This window comes from Rhinolophus hipposideros, assembly GCF_964194185.1.
Source record: "Rhinolophus hipposideros genome assembly, chromosome: 12".
In the NCBI taxonomy this organism is placed as follows: Eukaryota; Metazoa; Chordata; class Mammalia; order Chiroptera; family Rhinolophidae; genus Rhinolophus; species Rhinolophus hipposideros.
In genome coordinates, this window is record NC_138058.1 from 41,708,975 (window position 1) to 41,719,799 (window position 10,825).

Sequence of the window (10,825 nt, forward strand, 5' to 3'; positions counted from 1 at the left end):
AATAATATCATTGTTACTTGAAAAACTATTTTGCTTAAATCTAGTAATACAGTAGATAGCTTTGTAACATTTATAATGCTGACACACAGCTAACGATCTTAAATAATGTCAAGCTTTAATCATAAAAAATAGACTTAATGGACACAGAAAACCGTTTACCATTAAATAATAAAACAAAATGATTTTAAGAAAAAACAAACTTTAAATTACTGTTTTATAAGTCAAAATACCTAGATAGTTAACAAAACATTTCATCCACCCTCGCAATCTTTTGACAAATGTTTACTAAGTGCCTAATCTGCGTATTGGCGATATAGAAATGTAGGGATCTATTTCATATGATCATGGTGCCTTGATTTCTGTGGAGACACAGAGAGGTCTCCTCAAAACCATGGAGATAATTGCCGTGGTAATATAACACAAAATATACCAGCAGAGGCAAGTGCACTCCGCATTTCCCTGGGAGTCAGGGAAGGCTTCATAGTATGGGAGGTAGTACTTTAGCTTTAAAGTGAGGATGAAGATGAGCAAGAATTTTCAGGCAGACTAGGAAGGGGAGACCCATTCATGTGGAGGTTCTGGATTCTGCAAGATCATGGGAAATTGAGAGAGTGTGGTAAATTCAAGAGACTAAGTGTATCAGTATATGTTGGAACTTTGAGAGAAAAGATGGGCGAGTTGTTAGAGGAGAGGAAAGAACAGGATTCCAGATGCTAAATTTCATACCATGTGCTTTGCTTGAATTCTTCCAGAAATAGCACTTAAGCAAAAACTATAAGTGTAACTAGTTCATTTTGTAGGTGAACCCCAAAAAATACCCCTAAGAGAGTAAGAGAAATAGGTAGGACGGGGATTAGACAAGGGTTGATTATGAAGCATGCTAACATTCCATCCTCTTAATTCCATTGCTGAACTCTGAAGCTAGCATAAAATACAGACCTGGGAATTTTTACACTTAAGCAGGCAAATGGGACTGCAGTATTTATACACCAATTCCCTTTGGTCATTGGTTAAGGATAGGTGCTAATTCACTGGTACTTCCAACCTACCACACTGGCAGCAAAGCAGGCTCTAGAGGCCAAATAAGGCATTCAGGCAAAGAAATGCAATACTGGGAGTTAGGAATCCATCTGTGTGCAATGAAGTGATAAGTACAAGGTGATATGCATAGGGTACCAACAGCTTCACACAATGAAATTTATATTTTAGTTTGTAGATCGTAGGATGCTTATGAAAGACATCATGAGAAAGAGGTTTACAGCAGTGTGCCAAATTCAAACTGCCTGCGTTTGAAACCTGTCATTCATTAGTTGTGTGAACTTGAGACAGTTGCTTAACTTTTCCATGCCTTGGTTTCTTCACCTAGAAAATGGAGATAACTACTTCCTAGGGCTGTGGTGAGGATTGTTGGAATGAATTCATAGAAGTCAGTGAGAATAGTGCAGCATATAGTAAAAGCCCAGGATATGTGGATTATTACTACAATGATAAAGAGTTTTGAGCATAGGAAGTCATGACCAGAGTTTGTCATCGGGTCACACTGAGAGTACAGACACTGAGAGTACAGTGTAGAGGGTTGAATTAGGCAATGCCACGGTGAGGGAGATAAAAGAGTAAATTAATCTGATGTTTTAAAGAAGAAATTTGATGTGAGTGGGGATTTTTGACCTGGGCAAGAGGTTGGATGGAACAGATGATGGGGAAAGTTGGTGGGTTCAGGTTTGAACAAATTTGATGCTGCCCACCTCCAAAAAAAAAATCATAAATATTTATCAGTACAGAAATTTAAGAAGATATGTTAAGCGAAACATGCTGGACATATGGATATTGTCCAAAGCATTTAAGAACAATTATATTCAAAGAGGAAAAATACATGTAAAGTCTATTTCCTCAATCAGGAGCCATTTCCTCAATTAGGAACCTTATTTCAAGTTACGGTATAAAAACACACATTATTTAGAAAAAAAGTGTAGTGAAAAACCTATGTAACTATAAAAATATGTAGTGTTAAAAGACATCCCATGCTTTATTATGCGTGTATTTCAAACATTTTGTTTCTGTGGAATTCTGGAATGCCTTCTGACAGGGTATAGGCAACCATTTCCAGTCTGTATTACATACATACAAATTTATTATTCGTATCTCTTAATAATTTTGCTATTCACTCAATATTAATCTTCCATTATTTTGTTTGTCTAAATATATACCGTGTTTCCCCGAAAATAAGACCGGGTCTTATATTAATTTTCACTCCAAAAGACTCATTAGGGCTTATGTTCAGAGGATGTCATCCTGAAAAATCATGCTAAGGCTTCTTTTCCACTTAGGTCTTATTTTGGAAGAAACATGGTAGTTAATTAACTCAAGAACATTAGATACAGAAATAACAAAGTTGGGATGCTGTTTGCATTTCTGAAAATCCCCATGGAAGATAATTTAGAGCTAAGTTTTTGCCTTGGAGTAAAGTAATGGTAGCCTAGCAATGTTGGCTTCACCTATTGTTTATATTCTGTTCCATGTGATATATTTGGTCCAGGAAGAACTGCAATATAGAAAGAGCATGGTAGTAACAGATTATCCCGTCATTATTTTCTTGGCAAGCATATTCTTCATAAAAACAAATGGCTATATTGGATAATCCTTTTTATTTTAAAAATATTATTATAAGGAAACAGTGGCCTTTAACACCCATTCTATAGATGATAATCTTGACTATAGTATAAAACGATTGTGTCTTGTGATACTTTGATTCATTATTATTAATTATATTAAATATACTTATAATATTAGTTATACGGAGACTAAAAGATCTAATGAAAAGGATGAGGCAAACTGGAATTCAAACCTTGGCTGCACTATTTTGGTTTATTCAACTTATGATTCTAAACAGTTTCCCTACTTGAAAGTTTAGTGATGAACACATTTAAGGTTAACTAAGATTTCCTATAAAGCAACTTGCTGAAATAATGAATCAAAGCATCACAAGATACAATCAAGTTTTATATCATAGTCAAGATTATTATGCTATAGAATGGGTGTTGAAGGCCATTGTTTCCTTTGGTATTTAATTATCAGTTGAAAACAAAAAAGTAGAACTTGCCCCTTAAATAATACTAGCACAAAGAGGATTGAATAACCAACTTTATTTTTAATAACTGATCTTTTTTTGAAGTCTTTGAGGTTGGGAAGTTCAAAGATACGAAGAAATTTAAGATTTAAAAATACACGCGTAAGATTCAGTTTCATGACGTTAAATTACCCATATTGAACTTTAGATGAATTGGATTACATATGTGGAAAGAATAGGTGTAGAAATAGATAATTGCTTTTAATATTCAATTCATTCCGCCTTTTCCCATTACACAGTTCACTCATTAATTTTTTACCACCCCCTGAAATCTACCAGGTTGTTATGAAACTTACAGACTTAATGTGAGGCATTTGTTTATTTTCAAATCTCTAGCTGTGCATACCTTTCCAAGAGAATAATTCTCATTAATATGTTATCAAGGAAACCAAACAGCATATAGAAAGTCCTGTCGTGTTATTGCAGGTCCATACATATTTACATTCTAAAGCAGCAGTTTTCAAATGACTTACAAATCTTACACAAAAACTCAATATAGAAAACATAAAAAAAAAATTTACCATTACAAATGTTATTAACTCAAGTGATTCTAAAATCAGCTATAAAGAATAACACAGAATTCTAAAGATGCTTCAAGAACAAAAATGTTTATTGCGGTGTTTATGGTTCACAGTCTTACTTCAGACTCAATATCCTTAATGTTCTTCTTTCCTTCCTTTGCTTTCTTCTTTGGTTGTTTAATACTGCAGACATTTTTCTTCATGTACTGAAGCTGTTACTACTATTAACTTTTTAAAACAAATTATAAAATGAGAACCTTATAATCTCAGAACTCTCTTCCAGTAAACAGAGATGAAAAAGTTAATCAGATTATTAAGAGAATGTGTCAGTGGCCTCAAATATGATGATCTTTATCATACACCCATGTGAAATATGCATTTGCAATTTTTATTTTAGTTTTTTAGTGTGCATTTAAATATTTATAAATTTAGAATAAAATATCTGGAAACCTCCGAAATAGTTGCTAGAGCCCTTGGATTTCTCCTTATATTCCATAAAATAGTTTGGGAACAGTCTATAGAAAATAAGGCCATGTTTGAATAGAATACATTTTTAAAAATTAAAAGCACTACCCACAAAACTCTCAGCTTTTCTACCTCACTCCCAATCTATATACACAACAATGTGCACATTTTTCTTTACCTCCAAGTTTCATCTGAGAAAAAAAGTTCTCTCGTTCTCAGGCTAATCCCTTCATTTTAGCTCTAATCCCACTTTATTTTCTCCCAAGACCACCTCAGTAATTATTTCTCCATTCTCTTGAATCTTCAGCCTTCCTCATTCACTTGTTTGTTCTTAGTTAATAAGTTCATAGTTCCCATCCAAAAATAACAACAGAAACCTTCCTCTCACACTTTATCCTCATCTTGTTACTGCAATGTTGCTTTGTTTGCTGTCAAATCCAAATGTTTTGAAAGTGTAATTCTAAATTCAGATTTGCTATTTGCTCTCCTTGTATTCACAGCTCAAGCCATAAAAGTAGGGCTTCCATGCTTGCCGCAAAGAAAACCTCTCTGTGAAGTCAATCTTAACCTTCTATGTTCATTTTCTACATTAGTTCTTTATTTCAGTTGATCCCTCTGAAAACACTCAATTTTTTTATTGCTGTCTTCAATAACTTCTTTCCAATTTGGGTATCTGTGAACACATCAGTTCCTGAGTCCCTTTGGTCTTTTCTTCCAGCTTTCTTTGATGCCTTCAAAAGCTGTTCTTCTTTCCCTTTTCAGAAATGAGTCTCTGCTCACTCTTTATACCTTCCCTGGGAGATGTCTTCATAATCACAGTTTCAATACCTCCCTATAAATAAGTGACACCACATCTTTACCTCAAACTTTAATATCTCTTCTGAGCTCACACAAGTGTTATGGAACACATTCTCTGATATTTTCCACCATCATTTTAAAATTAAAATGTCTAGTATGTACTTTATGGATTTCCCCCCTCCATCTCTTCCTTGTGGTGTTTTCTCCACTGTTAATTGTGCCCAGAACCATCTAATTGCCAAAATCAGAAACCTGAGCATTATCTCCTAAACACCTCCTTTCTTCTCAGTTCTCATATCCAATCAGTCCCCAAATTCCATGGGTTCTACATCCAAATTTAATTTATCCCCTTCATTATTTTTTCATTACCATGGTTTTAGGTCTTGTGTAGACTGTTGCAGTAGATTTCTGGATGGTTTCCATGTCCCCTTCCTCTACACTCCACTCCATTCTTCGTTCTGATACTACAGTTGTCTTTTAAAACTTCCTGTCTGAAATACCTCATTTTGTTCTTATGAATTAATCTTTAGAAGAAATCCACACTTTCTTAGCCTAGCATTTAATACACATCCTGGTCTAGTCCCAAGTTACTTATCCTGCTGCAGAACCTATTCGCATATTATGTACCCTAATGAATAGTCAGCTAAAACCATCACATTTCATGAAATAGAAGATTCCATTGATTAAAGATAAATACAACTTTCAGAGATAATAAAATGTGAAAGTTAAAACCATTTAAATGTGCTATTACCCTTTCTTAACTGAGCCACCTAATTTCCCAGTCTCTTTCATTGGTACATTCCTTTCAGGTTGGAATGCCTATTTTCTCTGTTCTAACTTGAGAATATCATTTCATTTCCAAGACCCATGTGAAATAGCATTTCTACTACTAATACTTAAATGACTCTTTTTCCAGCAATTGCTCGCTCCTTAAATATGTTTGGACAAGTATTGTCTTTGGGCTTCTATATCATGTCCTTTGATTATTAGATAGGCATTACCTAATGTAATTATAATTGATCAAATTATTATATATCATGTGTTCTATTAAACACTACTTCAATGGAATTTAAATAATCAATTCTCTTGTTCCTTAAATACTTATTGAATTTCATTATATGCTATCTATTCTACTAGGCACATAAGTAATTGGAAATCTAGAATTACTTGGTTTTCTGAATGTTAGTTAGCACACTTCTAATTACTACAAGAAATGAATCACCACTGTATCGGTTATATGATACTTGATGATGAAAGTAGGCCCTATTTTTAATTGTACTGTTTACATGCACAACAGGTAAACCAGGAAGCATAGTACTATCTCAGCTGGTTTCTTCCGAAAGTAGAGCTTTAGGCAAAGACTCATGTGCTCATGCTTTGTAAAGGAATACATCTCAGAGAACAGGAGTGAGGAAAAGTGGGGTTTAGGTGGGTAAGGGCAAGAGAGACAAATAGCATATACATTATCCGTCTGGTCATTCAGAATAAAGTGTGACAGATACTCTGTCCTGTGCTATCTTCTTCTGAAAGACAATAAACACTTCTCATAACAGTCAATCCTGTTGAGGAAGGGAGAAGTAGTTATGCTGCACTTTCAGGTTGCACATATGTGGACATGGAGTGGACTCCTGGGACCTCAACTCTCTAAATCAATAGAGAAGCCTGTGGACAGAGGTGAGAAAAGTGGAGCAAGAATGATGCAAGACACAGCCAGGTTGTTCTGTGTGGAGTTGCCCAGGCACCTCAGTTTTAGTTACCACATAATTGTCACTGGAACAAGTTACGGAAAGCCCCTGTGGTAAATAAGGTTAGGAGGATGGGAACTACATATAACAGGTATCTGCTCCAATCAATGTAATTACATAGGTAAAATTGACATAATTTGAATTAGAATTGACTAACTACCTCCAAAATGATAGTACTCAAAATCTGCTGAAGTATGCAGTTTGTAGTGGAAACTCATGGAATAGCTGCATGTTTATCTGATTCGCATCATTGTCTGTTACAACTTTTATTCATATAAAAACAATACACATACTTGCATTAAAAGTATTTGTGGTGTAAAAATAATTGCCTTACACTGTGTTATTCATAATACTATAGCCTAAAAAAGGATTTAAAAAGCTTTTTTTACAAACACATGACATAAAAACATTATTAACAATTTTATAATGAAGGTAGAAATTAAATGGACATAACTACCATACAGCTCAACATATGTGGATATCTCCTGGAAAAAAATTATCTACTGACCTATTTACTATCCTCAACTGACCCAATCAGTAAGACTAGGCCCGTCACAATTTGTGAACTACAATCCAGTATTAAAGCTGTGGGGCAATAGAGAAAAACAAAACAACCCTCCCCAAAAAAAACCTTAAAAAGCTGTGTTGATATTGCTAAATAGATACAGCTCAACAATACTGAGTAGGTATCAAAAAGCTCCACATACCAAATAAATAGATTTTATCCATTTGTTGTTCTTGTTAAAAAGAACGCATGCCTGTTTTAATAACTCAGTTTATTTTGCTAGAGGGAATACTCTAGTATTTTATTGAAAAGAATAAGCTTATCAAGTAATAGGACATAGGCATTTATAAACACATTGATAAGGCAAACTTGGTCAATATTTGTTTTGATTTGGGTATTAACTAGCTGGGCAAACTTAGGTAAGTCTTTTGTCTTCTGAGCTTCAGGTTCCTTGTTCATCAAATGGGAAAATAGTATGTAACATTGAATAAACACATGTTTTGTTGTTCTCAATAGCTATACTGCTATAAACAGAGGCTATGCTGATTTGAAAAACAGTATCGTAGTATGGGTTAAAAAAACTGCTAGAAATAAAATAATTCAGCTACATGGTTCCCAGTGTTTGTCTTGTTCCCTAATAGGCACTTAATAAAGCTAGTTTTGTTGTAATGTGAAGCAAGTTCAGATGATATCCATGCAGGGAAACTCCAACAGGAAAAACCCCAATGTTTCACTATACAAATCCATTTCTTCTATTAATTAAACCTGAGGTATTTTGAATTTTAGCACCATTGATGTATTTATTAGTTTAATTCCAGGATACATGATGTAATATTAATAAACTTATTCTAACAACATGGGAAATACTGATATTGTTAACTTTGATTTCTAGGCCATATATTTTATCTCTGAAATCAAGCTGTGACTTATAATTGAAAATATCTGACAATTATCAACCTTTTTTTCTCATATGTAAACATTTCTAATATTAGCATGTATCTTATAATTAATGGTTCTTAAATTCAATAGATACAGGAAGATATAGTTTGAAATTATGATATTTTCACCACTAATAACACATGTTTTGTGACAAAAAAAAAAAATTCCTGCCCATCCACCATATTTTAAAAGGTTTTGTTTACCAAACATTCAATTTATGAACTGATAATTAACTTAATTTTCTTTTTTCAGTTATTCAAAAGAATGTAACAGCCTATCTAATCTTTGAATTAATATGAGATAGCCAGTATTTCCATACTGAGTTGTACAATTTCTGCCATTTTGGCATTTTGCTTTGTTGTAGATAAATACAGGACTTATATTCAGCTTTTTGAAATACTGAAAATAGCTCAAAGGCTGTCATTACTATTTCATGGACCCCTAGGAGACCAGAAACACCATGTTGAGAATCATGTACTACAAAAATATACATTTCTGAATTATAATAAGTTATGTTGTTTCACAGATTAATCAATTCTGTGCAGGCCCATGACATAGGACTTCTTCATTTTCATTTAGGCTTGATTGTTATACTAATAGGGAAATATAAATACTCCGTAAATCATTTATATTTAGAAGACATTTTATACTGTTAGGAATGTGTAGGAGTTGAAAATTCTGAGAATTCATAGGACATCAATAGAAACAGTCAAAGCATATTGTAAAGATTATATTGAAACTAAGTAATGTTCTATCATACAGTTAGTTTAAAATCTTATTTTTGAAGTTTATAATGCTCATGAATGAGATAATAGTGACAAAATCCAACTTGCAACTATATATAGACTGTATATCAATTTTATTTTAAAAAGGGATATATATGTGTGTGTATATTTATATGTATACATATATGCATGTATAAATATATAAATATAAATATAAATGTATAATTGCTGGAAGGAAATACAACAGAATAGTAATAGTAAGTGGTGGATTTATGTACAAGTATTCATTATTTTCTTCTCTATACTTATATTTACATGATTATATACAAGAACCACACATTAGTTTTATATTTAGAATATAATAAGCATTATTAAAAGATTAAGCTACAGAAAAAAAAATAATGGCCTATTTGTCCACTTGAATTCCCCATTAAGAACTGCTAACCACTTCTTCGTTCCCAAATAATATAATGTATTCTCTTAAGGTACAACTTCCTGTTCATAAATGGACAGTCCCCTCCCATGGGCAGAAAGGTTTTTAATGTGGCTTGACTTACTTTCTGGTTCCCATTAGTGTTTCCCAAATAATTTTCTTCTCTATAGTAGATACACAGTATAGCTGATGATATAAAATATAATCTTACAGTTTCGTAAATTCCTTGAATTAAAGAGGGTACATGGTTAATCAACACTCTGTATTAGTGTTGTATATCATAGGTGCTCAAAACTAATTTTTTAGAAACACTTGGAAAATTTTGGTTGCTGCCACATAATGCTGCCCCCCCCCGAAATAGTGCAACATCACATGTCATTTTATATTTATGAACTTCACCTCTTATTTTTAATTTGTTAATTTTATAAAATACTTTATTCTTTTTCATAATGATTCATAAACACTTATACTGCCTTTTAAAATTAAGAAAAGTTGGATATCTAGTTTAAATCTGTATAACTTAATTCCTTATAAATTATCATGTAACTTATAAACTCATCTTTTATCAATTACCTTAGAAAATAACTGTACAAACCATGTCAAGACAATTTTTAATAGCCTGTTGTATACATTTTCATGGACTTTAAAATTCAGGACACCTGAAAATTGGCATGGAGTATTAGTTAAGCATATAGCCCCTGGAGTTGAAACCATGAACCATGAGTATTTGCCTTATAAGTCTTCAACTACATAGAGCCTTCCTGGTAGCCTTACCAGAACTCCATTACACTGCATGGTACTCTAAGAATCTTCCATTCTCCTCATCCTTTACAGGAAGTTCAGACTTGCATTGCTCCTTGACAGCTCTCTCAGTCTTCCCAGGCTCTCTCTCCACTTTCTCTCACAGGTGCTTTCCTTAATAAAATATTTATACAATTTTGTCCCATCTTAGTGCCTGTGTCTTGGAAGGAACTAGTATAACATGAACCCACTTGGGGAAAAAAAAAAGTTTGACTCCAAACCCAATGACCAAGTACTTCCATTATTCCAAAGTATATGTACAAAAGAAATGAGTGCATATTTCCACAAAACGATCTATGCCAGAATGCCCATAGCATTTATATTGATCATAACCCCAAAGTGGAAGTTACCCACTTTGGAGTAGGAGAATGAACAAATTTGTTAAATTTATAAAATGAAATGCTATGCAGCAATAAAAAAATGAACTACTGGTACACTAAACAACATAATTGAATGTCAATGACATCTTAGTGAGTGAAACAAGGCAAAAACAAATGAGTTGATATTATTCTACGTAATTCTATTTTTATGAAGTTCAAGAACAGAAAAAAACACTAATATATAATGATAAAAATAATAAAATGTCATAAAAATGTCCCTTATCTGGTTGGTGATAACACAAGTAAAAATTATGTTAAATTATATGTAAAATGTATTGAGCTGAATGTTTAAGAGTAGGTCACTTTGTGTACTTTTGTATAGATTTATTATCCCTCATTAAAAATTGAAAGTAAGGTAGTAATACATTAATTATATGACATATACA